Source organism: Myodes glareolus, chromosome 10 (assembly GCF_982192425.1).
Source record: "Myodes glareolus chromosome 10, mMyoGla1.1, whole genome shotgun sequence".
Classification (NCBI taxonomy): domain Eukaryota; kingdom Metazoa; phylum Chordata; class Mammalia; order Rodentia; family Cricetidae; genus Myodes; species Myodes glareolus.
This window is the reverse complement of record NC_142035.1, coordinates 24,278,256-24,297,296: the sequence shown is the minus strand read 5'-3', so window position 1 is coordinate 24,297,296 and position 19,041 is coordinate 24,278,256. Positions and strand designations below refer to the sequence as shown.

Genomic DNA, 19,041 nt, shown 5'->3' with positions numbered 1-19,041 from the left:
TTTATGCTAGCAAAGTTAGTTGACTCTAATAAACACGCTAAGGTAGTTGTGCTAGCGGCTAGAATCATCTGAGAGGAAGGGGCCCCAGTTGAGGAAATGCCTCTATAAGAGTGGACTGTAGTCAAGCCTGCAGAGAATTTTCTTAATTAGTGATCAATGTGGGATGGCCCAGTTCATTTTGGTTGGGGTTACTGAGTTGATGGTCCTGAGTTCTGTAAGAAAGCAGGCTGAGTAAGTCAGTAAGCAGCACTTCCCCCATGACCTCGCATCAGCTCCTGTCTCCCAGGTTCCCATCCTGTTTGAGTTCCTGCCCTGACTTCCTCAGTGGTGGACTATGATGTGGAAGTGTAAGACAAGCCCATTCCTCACCTAGTTATTAGGTCATGTTTCTTTCATCATTGCAATAGTAATCCTAAGGAAGAGAACAGTCTTCATAAGCCTTCTTATCTCTCTACTCCCTGTTTCAGAGATGTTGGCATACCTAGCAAATAGTCAATTCACCTTCTGTGAAAAAGATTTTCTTTTCAGCATGGTACCCAGTGTAACTACCCTCATCTGTCCGCTTCAAGGAAATCTTCAGAGATTTCTTGTTTTTTCCAAGTTAGTGGTTTGCTTTCCAAAAAAAGCCAGGATGATCCCCTGGTGAAGTAGCCAAAGTCATAAAGCAATGATAGCTGAGCTTTTCCAGTTTCTCTAAGAGATGGAGTCCACTTAGCCTTAACACAAATAATCATTTGTATTTTATAGCTTTTTTTCATTTATCAACCTCTATAAAACATATAAGACACTTAGTCATTTTCAATTCATACCCGTGAGGGAAATCACTATAGTTTTTCTGTTTTCTAAATAAAGAAGCCAAATTATGGACTCTACAAAAGTACTGAGAAGTCTGGAAGTAGTCTACTGGACTGTTTACTCTGGACCACTCTTTATGTCTCGCATCTCTGCAGTTCTTCAGCTGCTGAACGGTAAGTTAATGGTGATGAGCCATCAGCCCTAAACTAAAGTTTACGCTTTCAATGGCTTTGGAACAATCCTATTCTCCCCAGTTGACCAGCGTTGTACAGCTACTTTCTCCGATCTGAAACATTCCCTGGTAGAGGAATGCAGAAGCTCATAGGACTCAAGAAGTCCAGGAAAATAGAAGTCTCTGAAAGCACTACAAGGTACAAAACCGCTCCCCCAAAGGTACAAAAGCAAGGAATAATTTTGAGGAAGAGGAAGCTTGCTTTGACTCCAAGCTCCTTAGGAAGCTCCAGGGACGCAGCTTTTGTGAGTGCTCGCCCACGTTGGGGTGGGCTTCTCAGTGCCCTAGCTGCCTGAGAGTCATCGATGCTCCTGCTTCAATAAGTGTATTGGTTCAGCAACCTAGATGTGTGGGATCGTTCTGTCATTGGTGCCTATTTGGGTGGAACAGACATTGTTCATGTCTCTCCAGGAGAAGCTATGCAACACACAGAACAGCAGGTCTGTGGACAGCACACAGAACAGCAGGTCTGTGGACAGCACACAGAGACTTACAGCTGTGACAGATCTGGGGACTGAAGGCCCCCAGACCCTGAATTTTCTATGACCCCCTGGCCTGCCGGAGTAAACACCTTGTTTTCCTGTGCTTGCAGATGCTCTGGGCACGAGACCCTCATGAGTTCCTGATGGCAGGGGAGTGGGCTTGCAGCTGAAAAATCCGTAGAGCTAGGGTGTGACCATTTGTCAAGCAGAGCCCTATATAAGCTGCCCTGGAATGCAATAAAATTGGCATTCTTGTTTCAAGGATGATCTCTCTCTCTCTCTCTCTCTCTCTCTCTCTCTCTCTCTCTCTCTCTGTGTGTGTGTGTGTGTGTGTGTGTGTGTGTATGTATTTCAATCTCCAGCCCCTTACCTGAGTTGCGAACCATCCCGTGGTGCAGGCACAACAGGTGGAGGCCGCAGTGGGATCAGGAACTAGGGATCCCTGAGAGTTCACCCTCGGGAATGGTGAGGGTAAGTTGAAGATGGGTGTGTGTCTATGTGATTTTTACTATCCAGACCCTTGCCCAATAGTGGTTCTGGGTGGTACAGGTGCCACAGGAGGCACTGCTGAGATCAGGAACTAGGGCTGCTCCGAGGGACACCCTCCGGAAGTAATAAAGGAAAGACTAGAGGGTGAATTGAAGGATGAGGGCAGATTTTTTTTTAAAGTCCACTCTGGTAGTAAAGATAATAAAAATAAGCCATGGAAAGATGGAATGTACACAGAGAATCTGGATTATGAATATTATTGTGTTTTCTTTTTTGACTGGAGAGAGGTTTGATTTTGGAGACTGTTAAAAAAGGTTGATTTTAAAACATGGGTCTTAGAATGTGTTGCTTTGGAAAAGAGGTTCTGCTTTTGTTTCCACAGAAGATGAGAACCTGTAGAATCATTCCAGACTAATATGGTTTGATGGACAAAGACCTCCCTCCCGAAAGGTCACTGTGAACACCCCGAAAAATACTTTGCTCAACTAACAGCAGGAAGCAGTTTGGAAAGAACTATGTCCAAATTCCCTAAATGATTGTTTGCTGAAGGTTGTGGGGTTCAGGGAGCAGCTTGGGGAAGCTGTTGGGACACTGGAGGATGTCCGGGATGGATCCAGATGCCGGGGGTGGGGGGAAGCCCTATTTGGATTCCTGAGTGGCTTGTGCATCCTATGGACTTTTCTGACCATCAGCCACAGCCAACAGCTATTGGGTGAACGAGACTGCCACTGTGGTCTGTGTTCCAGGCTTTGTATCTATCCCAGTGTATCAGCTAGTGCTGAGCCGTCCCTTCTGAGACTTTGGGATCACTGCGGATGTAGTGGCCATTATCATCACCACTGTGGCCTCCATGGCAGCTGGAATTGCCATCAGCCAGACGGCTGCTGTGGCTATCTTGTACAGTGACTATATCATTCATGTGGAAATGAGCGTGTTCACTAGGGCATTTTTCAATTTACTGCTATCATATTTGTGCTATGCCCATGCTAATCCAGAACCTTTTCTATATAGAAAAGGGGAGCTGTTGGGGACTGCAGACCCTCAGACCCCGAATTTTCTGTGACCCCCCGCCTTGCCTGCCGGAGTGAACAACTAGTTTTCCTGTGCTTTCATCTGCTCTGGGCACGAGACCCTCATGAGTTCCTGATGGCAGGGGAGTGGTTTCTGGTGGGCTTGCAGCTGAAAAGTCCCTAGAGCTAGGTCATGGCCATTAGTCAAGTGGCATTCTTGTTTCAAGGATGACCCCCCCCCTTTCTCTCTTTCTTTCTTTCTTTCTCTCTCTCTCTCTCTCTCTCTGTGTGTGTGTGTGTGTGTATGTTTCACTCTCCAGCCTCTTGCCCCACTTGTGAACCATCCCATGGTGCAGGTGCAACATGACAGTATTTGAATTAAAACCAAGATTGACAAGATAGCTTAGAGAGTAAAGAAGCTTGCTGGGTGTGGTCTTTGTATAAGAATGGCCCCAGCAGAGCAGTGGTGGTGCACGCCTTTAATCTCAGTACTTGTGAGTCTGAGGCTGGCCTGGTGTATAGAGTGAGTTTTAGAACAGCTAGGACTACACAGAAACCTTGTGTGTGTGTGTGTGTGTGTGTGTGTGTGTGTGTGTGTGTGAGAGAGAGAGAGAGAGAGAGAGAGAGAAACAAAATAGCAAAAAAGAATGGCCTCCATAGGCTCATATATTTGAATTCTTAATCATCAGGGAGTGGAATTGTTAGAAAGGATTATAAGGATTAGGAGATGTAATCTCCTTGTTGGAATAGGTATGGCTTTTGGAGGAAATGTCTCACTGGGGGTGAGTTTGGGGTTTCCAAAGTCCATGCCAGATCCAGTCTTAGTCTCAGTCTCTCTCTCTGCCTATGGCTCAGTCTGTAGCTCTCAGCTATGGTTCCAGTGCTGTCTGCATATTGTCATGATACCCACCAATATGATAATGGACTAAAACCTTTGCAATTGTAAGCAAGCCCCTAATTAAATGCTCTCTCTTATAAAAGTTGCCTTGGTCATGGTGTCTCCTCACAACAATAGAACAGTGCCTAAGTCACTGACAAACTAATCCCCTGAGTTCCGTTCTGAAACTGACTCCTGAGATTTGTCCTCTGACAATAAGTGCACTATGGCACATGTGTGTAATAATAATAATAATAATAACTTAAAATATGGATTTTAGTCTATCTTTTTGCTCAGTAAGTAGAAAGTTAAATATCACCCACACATCTTAGAAATTAGCTGGGCATGGTGGTACATGGTGGTACAGTCTTTGATCCCAGCACTCAGGAGGCAGAGGGAGGTAGATCTCTGTGGATTTGAGGCCAGGCTGGTCTACAGAGTGAGTTCCAGGATAGTCAGAGATACACAGAGAAATCCTGTCTCGAAAAACCAATATATATATTTCCATATATATATATGGAAAATGTAAGGTAGTGATTCTACCCCATGCAGAAATCTAGACCTATTTACCCCATTTTACCTGTGAGTACTTCATTGTATGGAGCCTTCAAAAGTTAATGTTGGTGAGGAAAGGCACTGAAACATTAATGGAAAACATTTTATAATGCCAAGATTAAATTTATCTTTAGGTTGATCTAGACAGAAGATAAAGTGAGGCTCCTCACAAGCAGTCTTGGGTAGGATTTCTCTGTGTAAGCTGAATGATCTTGCTCTGTAGACCAGGCTAGCTTTGAACTCACTAACGTCTGCTTCTGGAGTGCTAGGATTAAAGACATGTACCACCATGTGTGGCAGGAATGGATCTATTTATTTATCTTTATTTTATGTGCATTGGTTTGAAGGTGTCAGATCCCCTGGAACTGGATCTTTAGACAATTGTGAGCTGCCATGTGGGTGCTGAGAATTGAACCCGGGTCCTCTGGAAGAGCAGTCAGTGCTCTTAACCACTGAGCCATTTCTCCAGCCTGAGAAGGAATTCTTGGTGCTTACTTTGTTTTCTTCGTTTATTGGTGCAGGGTTTTACTAGGTATTCTAAGATAACCTCAAACTTATGATCCTTCAACCTTCACCTGAATTATTTTTACATTTATTCACTTACTCAGTGTATGAGTCTGAGTGCATGCCATACATATCATGTGTGCAGAGGTCAAAGGAAACTTATTTCCAAGGAGGGGATAAAAATCCTTCCTTCTGCCAGGTGGTGGTGACGCCTGCCTTTAGTCCCAGCACTCGGGAGGCAGAGGGCCAGCCTGATCTACACAGCAAGTTTTAGGAAAGCTCCAAAGCTACACAGAAAAACCCTGTCTTAAAAAAAAATCCTTTCTTCTATTACTTTATCACAACTCTTATTATATGATAATATTTTTGAGGTCGTGGAGGATAGGATCTGCGTATTACTCGTTTTTCTTTGTTTTCCCAAAGTCTAGCACATATATATGAATGAAAAGCTCTAAGAGGTGATAGATATGAGGACTCATAGCTAAATCACCTGCATCTTAGATTCTTGAACACAGCCTAATTTCTAAGACACAGTAGGGAACTTCCAGCTGTGTTCTATTTGGAATGATTAAGTACAAATGTAGCAAGAAGAAAATGTGTTTCATATTCTCCCTTCATGACTCACTGTAAAAGGGGATGATAGCATGCTCAGCAGATCAGAGGGCTCTGGAAGGAGGGGTTCAATATACCTTGTATACACTCAGCACCTTAGATTTTCACTATTCATAACACATATGTCTCTCTTGCTTTTGAGAGGCAACCCCCATACTCTACACACTGCCCAGTATGAATTAGAAGTTCAGTAAGTGGACCTGAAATAATGTACAAATTAATAAATCAAATGAAGAATTTCACTGTCTCTCTCATCTTAGATCATTTAAGCCACGCCCTCTCAAAATGGCTTTAGGCACTAGTTCTTTTGTACAGCATTTTCCTAATCAAGCCAGCCTACCACAATTTTGCCATTTTCTGTTATGATCTATCAATATTATTGGATAAGCATTTTAATACTTTTGCTAATTATTTAAAAAGAAGATCTCTCTGGCTCTGGCTAGTCTAGAACTCACTATGTAGAGCAGGCTAGCCTTGAACTCATGGGTTCCACCTCTCAAGTGCTGGAATTATAGGCATTTATCAACACATAACCAGTGCATGATTTTTGAGACCACATCTGTCTCTTCTTTATAGCAAGGTTAGAAAGTTTTTTTTTCTTCTTTAGTTTTTTGAGATAGAGTTTCATGTTGCCGAAGCTAGCTCCAGACTTAATATACAGTGAAGAATGATCTTCCTGTTTGTTCTGCCTCTCGAGTGCTCACAACTAGCTCTAAAATACTTGAGTATAACGGATAAATGTTAAAAGATTGCACCCTAAAGTGCCTTAAATCTAGACGGCTTGTAATATTATAAACAGTGGATGACCGGGAGGTGGCACATGTCCTTAATCCCAGCATTGGGAGACAGAGGCAGGCAGATATCTGTGAGTTCAAGACCAGCCTGATCTACAGAGTGAGTTCCAGGACAGCTCGGACGACACAGAGAAACCCTGTCTCTAAAAACCAAACCAAACCAAAACAAAAGATTAAAAAGAAAAAAATAGTTGGTGGTATCCAGGATACTTAATGTTTTGCTATTTTAGCAAATAGTTGTTATAAATAATAAATAAACCACAGTGAGCTTGTGCCTTACACTTGTTAGAATGGCCACCATGAAAATGAAACCAAAGACTCAGCCTGAAAGTGACAAGTACCAGCAAGAATATAGAGAAACAGGAAGCTTTGTGCACTGTTGTGGAAAGCCAAATGCTGTATCCACTGTGGAAAATAGTAAGGCTACTCCTCAAAAAAAGTTTAAATAAAAGTACCACATGGTTCAGCAGTTCTGCTTGTGGGTATGTATCCAAGAGAACCAAAAGCAGGGTCTACCCCTACATTCAGCACTATTTACAGTAGTCAAAAGGATGAAACAATCTAGCTGTCCATCACCAGGCAAATAGACAAGCAGAACTGTGGTATGTGCATACAGTGGTCTATTGCTGAGCTTCTAAAAGGAAGGAGCTTGTGCAATGTGTGTATGCCACAACACGCATAAACCTTGAGGACAGTCTGCTAAATGAAACAAACCAGTTATAAAAAGACAAATATGGGGGGTGTGCTGGAGGGATGGCTCAGCAATTGAAAGCATAGACTGCCCTTGCAGAGGACCTGAGTTTGGTTCCCAGCCCTCATGTCAGGTGGCTCAGAACTATATATGACTCTAGCTCTATGGCATCAGACAGCCACACACACACACACACACACACACACACACACACACACTTTTTCAATATATATATATTTCCCCCTTCTATTTCTACCCTTCAAACCTGTCCATATGCCACCGCCCACTCTGCTCTCTCTCAAATTCATGGTCTCTTTTTAATTGTTACTACATTATTATATGTGTGTGTTTCCTAAATACATAATACAACCTGCTCATTCTGTATAATGGTACTTGTATGCACATGTTTTCATGGCTGACCATTTGCATAACTGCTTGGTGTTCTTTTCCTGGGGAAAGGCTAATTTTCCTGCTCTCAATACTTCTTAGTTGCCTAGAGTTCTCTGTCTAGGATTGAGCCTCATGAGATTTCACCCATCTGCCTTCGCATGACTTTCGGTGTTCCCCTCGTTCAGGCCAGGTTTAGGCAGTCATTGGTGGGATGGCATGGGTGTAGCTTCTGATATTTGTAGGAGACACAACATCACAGCAAGCTCCCTGCTCTTGTGGTTCCTAAACTTTTCTGACCTCTGCTGATGATGTCTGAGCAGCAGGTGTAGGAGTTGCGTGGGAGATGTGTCAGTTGGAATGGGGCTCCACAACCCTGCATTTTGATCAGCTGGGATTTTCTGTAATGGTCTCTGACTGTTGCAAAGAGAAGTTTTCATAATGAGGAAGCTTATCTGTGAGCATAAGTATTGTAGTTAGGGATTATGCTGGTTTAATAAAGTGGTGGTTGTAGGTTCTTCAAGATCCTTAACTTGATTAGCCCTGATTACTTGGCTAGGTTTCCAGTACCAGGCATGATTTCTTTCTTCTTCACTGTGTCTTTTTGTTTTGTTTTGTTTTTTGTTGTTTTTTTCGAGACAGGGTTTCTCTGTAGTTTGGAGTCTGTCTTGGAACTAGCTCTTGTAGACCAGGCTGACCTCGAACTCACAAAGATCCGTCTGCCTCTGCCTCCCGAGTGCTGGGATTAAAGGCATGCGCCACCACTGCCCGGCCTTCACTGTGTCTTAAGTCAAACCAGAGAGCTTTAGGTTAACTGCCAAGGCATGAATGCCACTATTGCACCCTTAAACACAGTGCCTAGAGACCCTCAAGCTGGATATGACCTGATAGCCTCCTCCTGAGGACTGACTTTCATGTTACCACATGGTACCGTGCAAGTTTCCAAAGGAGAGAAGTAACTAACGGTCCTACCCAGCTATGACACCCATGAACCACAATAATGTCGAGCATGGCATGTTAACAAATCTTTTAAAAAGACAAATATCTTTTTAAACCTTTTATATGAAGTACCCAGAGTAATAAAATTCATATTGGTTACCAGGGGCTGATAGGATAGGAATAGTGCTGGTTAAGATGCATAAAATTTTAGTTTGTAGGGTGAAAAGAGTTCTAGAATTTTGGGTAAGAAAAACAACGCTAGTGAACTTAACTGTGCGCTTAAAAGTGGGCGGGATGATAAAGTATCTGTATTGTACCATATTAAAATTTAAATCTATTTTATCATTGTGTATCTTACGTATGTATGTATGATATGTGTGAATGTGTGTTTATTTAGGCATGGATGTGCCTGAGGACAACTTTCAGAAGTTAACTATCTCCTTCTATCTTTATGTGGGTTCTGGGGATTGAACCTAGGTTGTTAGACTTGTATGGCAAGTACCTTTACACACTGAATCGATTATCTTGCCTTGCTGACTCTTATCACACTTTAAAGGGCACAGGACAAGTAGCTGAAAAGATTGCACAGTGGTTAAGAGCATCTGCTCTTCTTGCGGAGGACCAGCATCCAGTTCCCAGTAGCTGCATCAAGTGTCTTACAATTGCCTGTAACTCCAGCTCCCAGGGATCTGATACCCTCTTCTGGCCTCTGTGGGTATACAGCAAGCACATGTGTCTGCACACACACACACACACACACACACACACACACACACACACACACACAGGAATAAATTAATAATATGTGTATTATTAATGTATATTTGTTTATTAAAAGGACACATAACAGAATGTCAAAAGACCAAGATTACAGTTTTTGGTTATTCCTTCCTTTACTCAGTGTGCTTGTTGCTTTATTTTAAACCAGGATAATATGCCTGACAAACAAAAACAATTCTTATGACGATATTTTGATTAGTAGTTTTCACAGTGTTCCAGCATCCCAGGTCCTACACTCATTTCAAGTTTCGCGTCTTATTTCATAATGCAATGCTCTTAAAGGTGCCTCAGCCAAAGCTTATGACTGCTTCAAAGGATATGCATGCCAAACCCCCTCAATTTGGGTTATACACCTTATAATTTGGCTCTAGGAAACAGCAAATAAACAGTTTCTATGAAGACTATTGATGGTCAAAGATACTAATTATCATGTGGTTTAGCATTAATTGAGGAAATATAAATCCAGGATCCTCATGTTCCTGTTCAAAGAGCTAGGAGGCCAAGAGAAAGGTTTAACATCAGTTGAACAGCAATTAAGTGTCAGACCCCAGAGTAAGCATGCTAGCTGTGCTATTTCAAAGTATACTTCTCTATCCTTACTTGTATAGAGTTCATGATAAATGACACATATTTAATGCACATTTATGTTAATTATTTAACTTGATCGAAGAAGTAAACTAGACTGTGGGGGGTGATTAGCGCCATTTTAGAGACGAGGACACAGGCAGTCAGGCAAGCAGTAAGCAATCAGAACTTGGATGCAGGTACAGTAGTTTCTCATGCTTTCCTTTTCTGAATCAGTCTCATGGGAGCAGAACTTCATCTCTGAGCTCCCTTATCTTCACTCTTTTTTATTGTTTTAGTAGGCGAGAAGTCTGAGCATCTTGACAGCCTGGCATTCTGATGATGTGTGGGCAGAATAACACACAAGCTGCTCCATGCTTTTACTCCCGAATCATTCAAATAACTGTGAATGAATATAGTTTTCAAATCTTTAGGTTTTAGCCATGTGGTGGTAGCACACACCATTAATCCCAGCACTCAGGAGGCAGAGACAGGTGGATCTCTGTGAGTTCAAATCCAACCTTGTCTACGAGTGAGTTCTGGGACAGCCAAAGTTACACAGAGAAACCCTGCTTGAAAACAAATTAGTTTTTAATTCTTAAATTATGTTCATTCATTTTATTTTATGAGTATTTTGCCTGCATATATGTGTGTGCACCACATGCATGCCTGGTACCTTCAGAGACCAGAGAGGGCATCAGGTCCCCTGGAATTGGCATTACAGATGGTTATGAACCATCTGATATGGGTGCTGGGAATGGAACTCGGTCCTCTGAAAGAGCAACAAGAGCTCTTAACTGCTGAGTCATTGCTCTGGGCCTTTGAATGAATACTTTTAACAATACTAGCCTACAGGGACAAAGAGAGTAAGAAAGTAGACAATAGCAGATGAAGGATATCAACATATTTTTTGGAAGATACAATACCATAGTTGAGCTAAGAAAGATGAATTCTAACTACTTACGGAGCAGTATAACAAGAATACTTTCAGATGCCGGGCAGTGGTGGTGCATGCCTTTAATTAATCCCAGCACTCAGGAGACAGAGGAAGGTGGAGTTCGAGCCTGGTCTGCAGAGCAAGTTCCAGAACAGTCAGGTGTAAGCAGAGACTGCTTATTCATTTCCCGACCACCCACGCCCGAAATAACCACACAGAAACTACATTAATTGCAACGCTGCTTGGCCAATGACTCTAGCATATTCCTAACTAGGTCTTACATCTTAACCCTTTTCTATTATTTTATATTTTATCACAAGGCTGGTGGTTTACCGGTAAGGTTCTGTTCTGCGTCTGTCTCCTTGGGTAACTACATGGCATCTCCCTGACTCCACCTCCTTTCTTCCAACATTCAGTTTAGTGTTTCCACTTAGCTCTATTCTGCTCTGCCGCAGGCCAAAGCAACTTCTATATTAAAAAATGATAAGACATATTCACAGCATGCAGAGGGGAATCCTGCATTAGCCAGGACTGTTACACAGAGAAACACTGTCTTGAAAAAGCAAACAAAAACAAAAGCAAAACAAAAGAGAGAGAGAGAAAGAGAGAGAGAGAGAGAGAGAGAGAGAGAGAGAGAGAGAGAGAGAGAATATTTTAAGGGACAGGAAAGATTGTGCTGATTAACACCAAGACATTGAGAACTGGGGCTAGCAGATGCTACAGAGGCAGAAGTGCTGTGGGGTGTGGAAGATGAGGATGGGTTGGTGGAAGGTCTTCAGAGGAAGCTAAACCACTGATAGGTTCTTTCCCCTGGCAGAATCCTAAACACTGACTTATTTTCTGAAAAAGTAGAACCAGAGAAGCTCCAGATTCTGGAGCTTCCAGGCATGTTGGGGAAAAAAACAGAGATTATATTAATTGTGCTCATGTGGGTCCTGGGGGTCCAAACTCAGATCCTCATGTTTATGCAGTGGGCATTTTACTTGCTGAGCCATCTCCCAGCCCTAATATCTTCCTCTCTGCATCCCTGGGAGTACTGAAGACTGAACTCAGGACCTCCTGCATGCTAAACAAACACCCTACTACTAAGTTGTGGCCTTAGCCCTCATAGAATTAATGTATAAAACTGGGAAAAATCTCTCAGAAGACAGAACAGAAGCAAACAATAAGAGAAAAAATATTAGAGGGTAAATCCATAACTAGATGAATAGGCGTTCTAGAAATGGGAAAAGGTGGATGAAAGGAAACCGTTAAAGAGACATTCACCTCTCCAATAACACAATAAAGAGGAAGTGGGGGAGAGGCAAGAGATGTCAGTGAAGGGCGTGAGTCTCCAGAGTGACAGAGGCTGCTGAGGGCCCAGAATAATGATGGGAATGGGGCAAAATGTAAGACACCGCTGTCATCACAACATTCCTACACACATGTAGATAAAGATAGAGCAGTCTTGATGGTAAGAGGCAGGAAAGGAGAAGCAGTCCCCGTGTTAATTACCTTTCTAGTGCTGTCAGAAGACGCCATGAACTGAACAAGACAGTTTACAGAAGAAAGAGTTTATTTGAGGCTTACAGTTTCAGGGGTGAGCCCATGACCATCCCACCTGAAGCATGGCACAGGTAGGCAGCCATGGCGCTGGAGCAATAACTGAGGGCTTGCTTACCTTTTGATCCACAGTAGAGGGCAGAGAGAGCTAATAAGGAATGTCCCAGACTTTTGAAACCCTAAATCCAATTCCAGCAACTCACCTCCTCCAACAAGGCCTCACTTCCTAATTTTTCCCAAGCAATTCCTTCTACGAGTGACAAAGTATTCAAATCTATGAGCCTATGGGGACCATCATTCACATGTCACAGTTGCTTATAAAATAGTGGAATAAGAGTTGGAACTTGCTATGTAGACCAGACTAGCATGAAACTTGTAAAGATCTACTTGCTTGTGCCTCCTGAGTGCTGATATTAAAGGTATGGGTCACCATGACCAGCCCATTTTTTAGTAATGAGTATATGTGTATCTGAGTGTAGGCTTGTGCATCTGAGTGCAATACTGGAAGAGGCCAGAATAGGGCATGGGATCACCTGGAACTGGAGGTGAAGGTAGCTGTGAACTGCTCAGATGTGGGTGCTGGGACCAGAACTCCTGTCCTCTGCAAGAGCAGTACAGGTTCTCTACTGTGGAGCCCTCTCTCCAGCCCCAAGAGTTTTTTCCTTCTTTCTTTCTTTTATATTTATTTACTTAGCCTGCATGCCTGCACACACACCAGAAGAGGGAACCAGATCTCATTTTAGATGGTTATGAGCCACCATGTGGTTGCTGGGAACTGAATTCAGGTCCTCTGGAAGAGCAGCCAGTGCTCTTAACCTCTGAGCCATCTCTTCAGGCCAAGTTGTATATTTCTTAACAGTAACATTGGTCACTAGGAGACAATGAAAAAAGAAATGAAGCAAGTATTTTTATAATTCTGAGAGAATTTTTTAAAAAAGATTTACTTATTATGTATACAGTGTTCTGTCTGCATGTATGCCTGTAGTCCAGAAGAGGGCACCAGATTACAGATGGTTGTGAGCCACCATGTGGTTGCTGGGAACTGAACTCAGGACCTCTGCAAGAGGAGCCAGTGCTCTTAACCACCGAGCCATCTCTCCAGCCAGAAAATTGCTTTTATTTTTTTAAACCTAGATCTTTACTCAGCCATATTATCCATCAAGTCTGGGAAATAAATAAAGATCTTCCCAGACAATTCAATAATTTGAAAAAGTGTCTCCTCCACATATACTCTGGGTACTGCTGAATGATACATTTCACTAAAACAAAACAGGAAGGTAAAGGCCTCAGGGAACAGGGTGAGCCTAGGGAAGAATGAAAAGCAAGTCCTAAGATGCCATCCCACAGCCGGCCTGGGGACAGACCAGTCAGCCTGGAGGATAAATAATCCTGGGGAAGCTTTTCGATTAAGCCTGGTGGGAAATCTATGATGCTTGACTGCATTGCAAGGAGCTAAAGCATTTTTACATTTCTCTTTCAGATTCTGAAAGAATGCATGGTTAATAACATTAAAATTGGCAAATCAAAAACTGGGGTGTTTATTCCAAGAACAAAAACTACAGACCAGGAAATATAATTGTAATGTGAATAATTCACTTAAAACAAGCCACACTTACAAAAATCATAAGGCTAGATGCATCTGCTTAATAAAAAACATGAAATTTTTGTTAATATTGGGAGGCTAAGGGGAGGGAAATACAAAACTGACCCCTCTGTTAGGTCTCACTTAACATTTGAAAATCAATAAATTGCAGTATAACAGCATAAGAAATTTTTTTTGAGACGGGATTTCTTGAATTCCAGGCTCACATCAAACTTGCTACGGAGCTGAGAATGACCTTGAACTCCTGACTCCCTCACCCCTTCCCTTTCCTCGGTGCTGTGATTATAGCCACGCATCAGCACACCTGGTTTATGTGGCAATGGGGATCAACCCTGGGGCTCTGCCCATGTTAGGGAAGCATTTACCAAATAGCAAAAGTCCTCATAACTGTCTGATTTAGGAAAATAAACAGAAACAAGGAAACATTTCAGAGGATGCTTCAGGCTTTGGGAGCACCTTCTCTACTCTCAACTTCCCCATTCCCCAACCTCACCGCTACTTAAAAAAAAATCATTTTGAGAATGACCATGGTAGTAGTTCTACAAGACCCTGTAGTTTGATAAACATTTAACATGTCAAAGAAACAGAAGAGAGAATGAATGCCTCGAGGAGCTATCTAGACCATGATATATAATGTGATATGTATATGCATCATATTATATAAACATATAAATGGCATCACATTATACACACACATGCACCCAGCTATCTGAAAATAATACAATAATAATTAGACTGTTTTATTTGAGACATCACAAATAAAATTTGTGTTTGGCATATGACAAGCATTGTCATCACAGAGAACTGACTCAAATTTTAAAACTGTGAACTACATCAATATCGTAGAGGCTCTGGAACCTCCATAGGATGTTATCACATTGTCAGCGCCATAAGACTATCTTCTATATGGAACTGGGAAAATTAGGCTCCTTTCTTTTACTTACTGGCCAGGTGTCTCTAGCCCTCTCATTTCTTCTTATTTTCCCCAGATGCCATTACAGTGAATGATATCCAAATGCTTTCTGCTAAATGCTTCTCAGTTGCAAGTATGTTCCAGTGCATTTATTAGTGATGATTCCATCTCTTTTATTAAACTATAAAAGCTTTAAAAGTACCAACTGTGTCTTTGCTCCTGAAATTTCCCACACACTATGACCACTAATGCTCTACTTTTAATGGCCACTATGTAAGTGATGCTTATCTGTTGATTGGTATCACAACAAAGATGTCAGTAAATATCCTTAGAATCCCCTCTTTAGAAATGAGAAAATTCCTTACTCTCAAGGAGGATTCTATTTTCGTAGAAAATTTATAATTAAGTTGGAGCTAAAGGGCAATGGGAATGTTTTCTTCTTGAGCAGTTTTAATGATTTGCTGTTCTATAAAAAGTGATGATTTTCTTTGTGAGACAGTTCTCACTATGTAGACCAGGATGGCCTTGAAATCACAGAGATCCTCCTGCCTCTGGCTCTTGCCCTAGTTAGGGTTGCTATTGCTGTGGTTAAAAAAAAATGACAAGCTGTGTGGTGGTGGCACACACCGTTAATCCCAGCACTGGGGAGGCAGACACAGGTGAATCTCTGTGAATTCGAGGACAGCCTGGTCTACAGAGTGAGCTCCAGGACAGCCAGGGCTGTTACACAGAGGAAACCTGTCTCTAAACACAAAAAAAAAAAATTACCAAAAGCAACCTGAGGAGGAGGAAAGGGTTATTCGACTTACACTTCCATATCACTGTTCACCATCATAGGAAGTCAGGACAGGAACTGAATGAAACAGGGTAGGGACCTGGAGGCAGGAGCTGATGCAGAGGCCATGGAGGACTGCTGCTTACTGGCTTGCTCCCCATGCCTTGCTCAGGCTACATTCTCTTTCTTTCTTTCTTTCTTTCTTTCTTTCTTTCTTTCTTTCTTTCTTTCTTTCTTTCTTTCCTTCCTTCCTTCCTTCCTTCCTTCCTTCCTTCCTTCCTTCCTTCCTTCTTTCTTTCTTTCTTTCTTTCTTTCTTTCTTGACAGGGTTTCTCTGTGTAACAGCCCTAGCTGTCCTGGAACTAGCTCTGTAGACCAGGCTGACCTCGAACTCACAGAGATCCGCCTGCCTCTGCCTCCTGAGTGCTGGGATTAAAGGCCCTTAGGAGGCTACGTGCCTTTCCTGCAGTCCCTCTTTCCTGAAATTGTTTGTCCAAGGTGAGACAGGCTGTCCCAACAGACTTTCCTTTCTAGGATAACAAATAAAACTGGACAAAGACGCTCATCTGTCTGCCTTCTAGGAACCCTCCCTGCTTTACCTACCAAGGCCTCTAATGACTGTGAGCAACCAGACCTGGGTGCTGGAAACCCAACCAGGATCCTCGGCCATAGCAGTACATGCTCCTAACTGCTGAGTCATTTCTCCAGCCCTGTAATCATCAAAAACAAAACAGAAACCCTTGTCTGCTAAACCAATTCCTTTTATACATGTTACTGCCCTAGTTAGGGTTAAGTTGGGGAGGAAAGGGCTTATTTGTCTTCCACTTCCACTTCATAGTCAGTGCATCACTGAAGAAAATCAGGGCAGGGACCTGGAGGCAGGAGCTGATGCAGAGGCCATGGAGGGTTGCTGACTTGCTTCCCCATGGCCTGCTCAGCCTGCTTTCTTATCACCAGCTCAGGGATGGCACCACCCATGATAGGCTGGACCCATCCATATTAATTACTAATTAAGAAAATGCCCTAGAGCATTTTCTCAACTGAAGATCTCTCCTCTCGGACGACTCTAGACTGTCAAGTTGATATAGAACTAGCCAGCGGTTACTAAGAGCAGAGTAATATTTTAAAGAAAATCTTGTTGCTTTAGGCACAGAGAATTGGGTTCTAGTTTTACATTGCTGTATTAAAATCTAACCATAGATAACCCCTTAGGTAAATTTCTATTTTGAAACATCTATTTAAAAAAGAAAAAGAAGCCACTTCAAATTTATTTGTGAAATTAGCATAAGGCATCAGCCGTCTGCAAGCAGCCAGATGGTTGGGGTGAAGGAACTGGCTCGCTCACACCCATTTGCCTTCACCATGGCAGGCACAGCCCTTTAGTATTAGGCCTTTACAGGGCCTGAGCATCTCTGGACTAGGGAAGGAATAGGAGCAAGAGCTCAAGCCCGGATCTGGGCCTGGGGGTAGAGCTGCAGCATTGGTCTTGTTTGGGGACTTTGCCTTTGGTTGGCAGTCTTTGACCCTTGGTATTTGAGGTATAAACACAATTTCCAGGCTTGGGATAGTCAGTAAAAGCAACTCCATGGAGCTCGCTGTCATATCATTTGTACTTTTAGACTTAAGCTCAGACTGTACAAAGAACTCAGTATGGTGCCTACAGCCTTCACATTCTTTACCTGAGCCCTCTTCAGGTTGCTCTGGCTGTACTTGGAAAAATGAATTTTTCTGAGAAACACTTGGAGTTAAGTGTGAGCTTTTTCACACTAATAATAATAGTAATAGAGTGAATACTTGTGAGCTATTATTTTTAGACACTTTGTATTGGTGTGCATCTTGGTTAAGAAATTAACCTTAAGAAATTATTCTTGCCAGGCAGTGGTGGTACATGCCTTTAATTTTTTAATTCCAGCGCTTGGGAGGCAGAGGTAGGTAGATCTCTGTGAGTTTGAGGTCAGCATGGTCTAAAAGAACTAGTTCCAGAACAGGCTCCAAAGCTACAGAGAAACCTTGTCTCGAAAGACCAGAGAGAGAGAAGAGAGAGAGAGAGAGAGAGAGAGAGAGAGAGAGAGAGAGAGAGAGAGAGAAGAAATGAAATCTTTGTGGTCAGGATTTCTTGATGCCATTTCTGTATTGTATATTTGCAGGGCTGGTTGTATGTAGTGTGGACCAGGTTTACATGGAATTCACAGCTCTTATACCCCATGGAGGAAAATAGCTATTTTGAAACATTTTTAGAAAATTTTTGAAAATAGCTTCAATGCCCATAAACAGACGTGTGACCAGGTGCATGTGTGTTTTCTCAATTACTAAGCAAAGCTATAAAGTGACCATTAAAATATGTCAGCCTGCCAGGTTTGCCGTAAAGATTTTTCACTTGAATTGATTTAATAAAATGCTGATTGGTCAGTAGCCAGGCAGAAGTATAGGTGGGGTGACCAAATTAAGAAAACTGGGAAGGAGAAGGGTGGAGTCAGGAGTCACCAGCCAGATGCAGAGGGAAGCAGGAGATGAGTGTGCCATGCAGTAAAGGTACTGCCATATGGCGGAGTATAAACAAAGAATATACATTAACTTAAAATGTAAGAGCTAATTGGTAATAAACCTGAACTATTGGTCAAGCATTTATAATTCATATAAGCCTCTAAGTGGTTATTTGGGACCAGGCAGTTGGGACAGGAAACATCTGTTTACCCAAGTTACTGTCATATACCTTAAAACCCAGAATTTGGGAGGCAAAGGCAGGTAGATCTCTGTGAGCTCAAGGCCAGCTGGTCTACATAGTGAGTTCTAGGCCTCTCAAAGCTACATAGTAAGACCTTGTCTTCCGTAAGTGAGCCCTGCTTCTGTTAACAGCCTGGCAAAATTAACAGGAAACAGAACACATTAAACTATTATTTTTTAAATGCTAGCCTTCTTTAAATTTTTATTAAAAGCAGATCAATATTCTAAGAAAGTCTAATTGCTTTGAATATAAAGTATTAAAATATTAGCAGGATTTTCATTAAAATTACATTAATTATATATAATCAAATATTTTTGTATAAGATTTATTTCTCTGTAAACCTCATAATATGAATAGCATTTATAGGTGTGACCACTATATATTTATTAAAAACATAAGCTGGTCCTGGTGGCACAGGCCTGTAATCCCAGCTGCTTGGGAAGAGGCTGAGGCAAGGGTCAGAAGTACAAGGCCCACTTGCTCATATAGTGAGTTCAAGTTTAGTCTGAGCAGCTCAGTGAGACTTGTCTACAAATTTTTTTTAAGATGTATTTTATGTTTATGTATATGTTTGTTTGTCTGTGGGTGCTTATCATATGTGCAGTACCTATGGAGGCCAGAAGAGGGTATTGGATTCCCAGGAAATGGCGTTACAGATGACTGTGAGCCACCCAGCGTGGGTGTTGAAAACCAAACTCAGGTCCTCTGCAAAAGCAGTTATTGCTCTTAACCACTGAGCCATCTCACCAGTCCCTCAAAAAGTTTAAAAAGATTATGGTGCTAGGGAGATAGCTCAATCAAAAGAGTGCTTGCCTGAGTTCAGTGCCCAGAACCAA

General features: G+C 42.2%; 1 long non-coding RNA gene across 7 annotated transcripts in view; it reads left to right on the top strand.

Annotated features, from left to right (window-relative positions):
• The window catches only part of LOC125398666 (uncharacterized), a 34,006-nt gene that overhangs the window by 3,001 nt on the left and 11,964 nt on the right, over positions 1-19,041 (top strand). For 2 of the 7 annotated variants that reach the window (XR_015004291.2, XR_015004293.2), the window contains exons 2-3: positions 853-968; positions 1,872-1,980. This is a non-coding gene — a long non-coding RNA (uncharacterized LOC125398666). Of the gene's footprint in view, positions 1-852; positions 969-1,049; positions 1,167-1,871; positions 1,981-2,380; positions 3,989-19,041 lie in introns of those variants that run through there. The other 5 variants (XR_015004290.2, XR_007231514.3, XR_015739038.1 and 2 more) reach the window with 4 other exon arrangements.